The sequence below is a fragment of the Triticum urartu genome, chromosome 2 (genome assembly GCF_003073215.2).
Source record: "Triticum urartu cultivar G1812 chromosome 2, Tu2.1, whole genome shotgun sequence".
Classification (NCBI taxonomy): Eukaryota; Viridiplantae; Streptophyta; class Magnoliopsida; order Poales; family Poaceae; genus Triticum; species Triticum urartu.
This window is the reverse complement of record NC_053023.1, coordinates 730,341,289-730,346,933: the sequence shown is the minus strand read 5'-3', so window position 1 is coordinate 730,346,933 and position 5,645 is coordinate 730,341,289. Positions and strand designations below refer to the sequence as shown.

The 5,645-nt window shown below is 38.7% G+C and overlaps 1 long non-coding RNA gene across 3 annotated transcripts; it reads right to left on the bottom strand.

The window, feature by feature from the left end:
* Positions 1-259: 259 nt before the first annotated feature.
* LOC125534450 lies at positions 260-4,544 on the bottom strand. 3 transcript variants are annotated; one of them, XR_007294489.1, is made up of 5 exons: positions 4,466-4,544; positions 3,926-4,379; positions 3,547-3,611; positions 1,185-3,250; positions 260-519 (listed from the first exon to the last, which is right to left on the bottom strand). It is a non-coding gene; the product is annotated as an uncharacterized LOC125534450 (long non-coding RNA). The 3 variants fall into 3 exon arrangements; XR_007294490.1 differs by having other exon boundaries at positions 260-3,250; positions 3,926-4,063; positions 4,247-4,379; XR_007294488.1 differs by having other exon boundaries at positions 260-3,250.
* Positions 4,545-5,645: the final 1,101 nt, after the last annotated feature.

The following is a 5,645-nucleotide window of genomic DNA, read 5'->3' as shown; positions in this document are numbered from 1 at the left end:
ATGAATTGGTTCTCCGCCCTTTTCGTGCTTTTATAGGGGTAGTAGATAGAACAGATGAATCTCCGTGTTGTACATTCCTCCTGTGTCGAAGAATTGAAAAGGAATCTCAGCTTAATATTTTGATCAAATGTAATAGTATACTGAGATGTATTGTATAGAAGTCCTATGAGAAACTGTATGACCTATGTGAATAATATATGCAATGCTTATTATGACAGAATCAGATATATAAGATTTCACCAGAATATGTATTCCACACATTTCCAATAACTTATACCAAGCAGGTCTTAACAAAGTGGAGAGTACTGATTAATACTGCTCATGTATAAGTGCACAGTGCATCCAAACAACAAGAGAGAAGACCTTGTCTTCCTAAAAGAATGGTACAATCCTGGCCTTGCAGAAAGCAAAACAGAGTATGGTTGAAATCTGAATCAACTAAAGTGATACAACATACTATTATCATTTGTTAGAAATGATCAAGATTCCTGTCTCAGAACTCCATTGTGACTACCAAGTCTGCACAATTCCAGAAAACATCAGAACCAAGTAGCCATATACATAATTCCATCAAAATACTTTCTTACAAAACAGTGACTTCCAAGTAGCCATATACATAATTCCATCAAAATACTTTCTTACAAAACAGTGACTTCTTATTAAAAGTGCAGCTTAAAAAGTCATAGGTATTTGAAACTAATCATAAAAGAGCTATAACCACTCTTGAATATATACAATGGATTTACTTTTAGTTTTTAGTTGTCGTACTCAAAGGTTCTAAACCTGACTTATCTTCTACAAAAATATTTGCCCGTTATGATCCACAAAGTGCTGCTGCAAATATAAATACTCCTCTGTTTGGGTAACACTTAAAACTAAAATTAGATCTTATGCATAAGAAGCCAAAAAGAAAACCATGGCGATTACCATAGCTGAAAAAGCACTTCGATCCTACCTTCCTTCATCAGGCAATGAATCAAACTCTACTCTCTATAACCACAATTTATCCGCTCACAACTTTGAAAGAGTGTACTGAGCAGGCAACTGACATTTAGTTATATTAGGTTCTGAACATTGTTCCATGCAAACCGATCCTTTTAAGCCTGTAACTGGAGAAACTTTTGTGCAAAACTCACAAAAAAGGTAAAGAACACAACATGAACAATGCATAAAGCAGCTCCTACCTTCAGCCAGGACCGGACACTGCCGGTTGCGACAAGGAGGACTTTAAACTCTGATTGTTGTCGATTTAGTTAACTGACACCTAGAGCGAGAAAATAACAATTTTTAGTACGAACAGGGCTCAATGGCATCATCAGTGGGTGAGTTATTGTATTTAAATTAGCATTCAATGGTAGGGACTTTACTAAGCATATGATAGCAGCAGTTGATAACTCAACTAATATGACAATATGTACCAGTAGAAGCAACACTAATGATACACTTGCCATTCTTAATGCATGATTATAGAATTACAGAATTAATATGTCAAACATGGTGGATATGGAGGAGTACAAATCAGTTACAAACAGAATCGAGAAAAACATATCAAGCCATGTACCATAAAGTAGAATTGCCTTCATCAAGCCATGTACCATAAAGTAGAACCGAGAAAAACATATCAAGCCATGTACCATAGATGCCAAAATCAAGCACCAAGATCCAGATTCTCCAATTATTTGGTAACCGCTGAAGATTAGCGGTAATTCTGAACAGTCGAGTATATCAATAAGGGATAATAATATTAACTTGTATGACTATCGGTAATTCGGAACGGTCAAGTATATCAATAAGGGATACAAACATTAACATGTATGACTATGGAATGTGCTGGTGTGTCAACGTATCTCTATACTTTCATCGTGTTAGATCAACAGAATGCGCGAACTCAACATGATTGATCTAACAAAAACAAAGCTGGACCAAAGTAATGAAGCCAAGGGAATATTAACATACCATTTGATAGCAACCATGAAAAATAGTTTTTAGAGATAACTTCCTGTTACAAAACCTGAAAAAATCCTCAAGGCCTGGCCACATTGTAATCACTATCTACATCAAAGCACTTGAAATTTCGAATTCCGGCTGCCGAAGAAAAGAGAATATCAGTTGATTCCTTTGTGAATAAAATAGACTGGACTAAGCAAGAGCAAGGAAGCGAAAAGAAAACACATATATTGCTTCCTCCTTAAAAGTATTTTGTATAGCTTTTACTCATACAACAACCGTGGATGTTTTGTCTTAGATGTGATTGCCTAGCAAAATAGTCGATGTTCCTCCTCACTTGTCTCAATCAAGAACATGAAGCAAATCAAATATACAGATGTAAAAACAGAAATTACTTGTAACTTCAGTATGGTTCAATCAAACTATGGCTCCAATAAAATAAAAATAGTAGACCTTACTGTCTATTTAGGCAAATCAAATAAATAGATAATTTCTTGGCTAATAAAGTGGACCTCAACCAAGACTATAAAATAAACCAGAATTGCAGATGATAAAATAAAAATTATGCATGTGTATTTATTTCGCAGAGAAAAAATTATAGACGAGCAGTTCGCTAATGCAATAACATCTGCAGAAGAAGCAGGTACATATGAAAATTGTTGGACGACTTTTAGCCATAGAAGAAATGCAAAAGAATAGTGAGCATTGGCAGCAAACCATGCAATGGAAGGGAGAACGTTATATCACCTCCAGCAGTTTACTCTCAGGTTGCCAGAATGATGCAACAGAAGCGGCCGGCAAGCAAGAGAACTTTGGAAGCACATACAAAGTATTTGCTGCAGTAAACTATGTTAAGCATGAACATCCTACTTATTCAAACATTTAATGTACATGATTGTGCATGATATTTCAGAGTTAATACACCATAGGGCAATTTGTAGTTCAGATCTCCGCAACTGTAGTTGATGTGTATAGTATAGTAACCATTGCTTAGGTAAATGCTGGGAGGTCCATGAGAAGCCAGGTTCCACTTGATAAAATAATCAAACAACAAACAACTCAATGCAGACAAAACTAAAATTAAATCCAGTGAAACCTACACAGATAGATATGATTAATTGAAGAGAAGAAGACGGTTGCCCATCCTGCTGGACGAAGCTAAAATATATCAAACAAAGGAGCTTACCTATGCCTTGGGACTGCTTGCTGCTGCCATCGACGAACTCTCTAGCAGGACCATCGCCAAGGCCGCATCGAGTCATTTGAAACAGAGATCCCGGAAGCTAAATGTTGTCTGTTCCTCCTAGCTCATCCCAATTAAGAACACAGATCAAATAATCAAGAACACAAAGCAAATAATCATAATAAGAAATATTTATGGCGGATATAAAAGGCTAGGTAAGAACAACCAAAGCTATATATACGCAAAACTGGGCGATCAAGCAAAATAGGTTGTGGTTGTTTTCTTGAGACAAAACCAAGAAACAGTAGTACCAGCAGCACAACCGGGAGAGATGAACGAAGAGAAATTTTACATCCGTCTGGCAATAATTTGCAGCATACCCTAGAAGCCTATGAATTTTAGATGCCAACTCGTACCTGATGATTGATGGTCATTGAGCAGCCACAGTTGTCCAACTGGCCGCCAGCGCAAATTAGCAAATCTACAACAATAAACCCCAATTGGAAGCTAGGAGTCAAAACCTTCGATGCCAGCAATCTTGAATATCCACTCAAAACATTTGTTATGCAAATGAATATCCAGACAAATGTACCTCCCAGATTTTTACAATTAGATGGATGGTATTTTACTGTGTAATAAAGACAATCTTTTTTATCAGCCCTTCCCAAAAAACCATTAATTATTCATGTCACTAGCAAAACATCAGGACCAACTGTACTCCAAGGAAGAACTAATTGATTGAAAACACACTTCAATGAAATTATTTTCTAGTTGATGACATATAAAGGGCAATACCTCATGAAGTGCATCTGCATATGAACTCTTATATGTCAAGATGACAAGAACGTGCTTCCCACATTCATATGCCAAATATTCCGCTGTTGTTAGGGAAATTCAAGGGGTGATGATACGTTTGATCGTGTGATCATTTGCCTAAAAGACAAACAGGAGCAGGGTGTTAAATTATATTCTCTTTGACATTGACCAAGTCAAATCTTGTTTAGGAGACGGCTAAAACATTATTACATAAATTGTAGCAGCATAAGCAATTATTTGAGCAGTAACATTTCTTGTCTTGCTGCAGGAAAGTCTGTTTAACAAACAGAATGTAAATACCAAGTTCAGGAAGAGGGTGACCCTCTCCATGGAACCATTCTCTTCAAAATCAAGTTTGAAGAATTGGGTTTGTTTCCATGTTCACTCCCATAGCAGCAAACATAATAGCAAAATTTTCATCTTCACAACCACCCTGGCACCTCAAAGAAATCAGATCAATCAACAAGCAATGATTTGGTTATGATTGAAAAAAATGGTCTCTTTCAAAGAGATGGTTACCTCTGCATGCTTTCCTTTCTCCAACCTCTTGACAAGACCAGCCTGACGACAAATGTGAGCAGGAATTTCATTATGAGGAGTCCCAGCAATAGAAAAGAGAGGAATCTTTTGCCCTCGAGCAGTGGAATTCATGACATCAATTATACATACCCCTGCTGGAATCATCTCCTCAGGTATGTTATGGATCTGGGACATGGACACCTCATATCCAACAAAATCAAATCCGTTTTAGATCTTCCTAATCAAATAAATCCTACAAAAATCATGAACACTTCAGAGTGGTAGAGGGTGGCCGACCTAAGGAAGAGAGGGTGGCCGCCGATAGCGAGCTACAACGCCGTCGCCAAGCCAAGCCGAACCGTGACGCCATCGACTGGACCGTCATCTCCGTTGGCATGGTCGTCGCCCCTCGGCCATAAGGCAGCTGATGGCCCCCATGGCGGCCACTTCCACTGACCTGGACTTGGAGGTCCGCCGCTTAACTCAGGCCACGAGGCAAGACAAGGAATAGGGGGTGGCGTGCCCGCCTAGGAGCCTAGGAGAGGAAAGGGGGGATGGGGCAGAGGCGGCCGGCGAGCCAGTGGCGCCTCCGACGGCGGCAACCCTAGCCGCCACTCATGGGTGGAAAGAACGAGGGAGAGGGGAAGTTGCGTTGGATGAGAAGTAAGAGGTCTTTTCTTTCTTTATTTTAATCCCACACCAGAAACTGCTCTGAGGATCTCCCGATTGGCCTCCCAGAATAGTACTCCATGATGACGTGTCTAATGCCAGGGATGGCCATTTGTGCGACTCTTATTGGGTTTAATGGTCTTCACCATTGTACAGTTTTTCAGCGGTTCCCAGTAGTGTTGAAGGAACATGACCTGAAAATTACCTTTAAACAAATAATTACTTCATGGAGAATAAGTACATGCATTAGAAGCAACGTCGTCAGTATACACATGTGCTATCCATACATTTCGATAGAGCTCACATTAGACAGGCATCTGAAAGATTTTTTTTGTGTGCATATTCAGAAAGCACCAGTTATATGAAACAAAAGCAACCGAGCTATAACAGAAACTTCATACCAGAATTGGCTAAAGCACATCAAATGCAACTGACCGTTAAATACAATGTTCATGTGTTTACAGTTTTTGCGTGTTTTAACTATTGGTTAGAAAATAAAATATTCTCATAA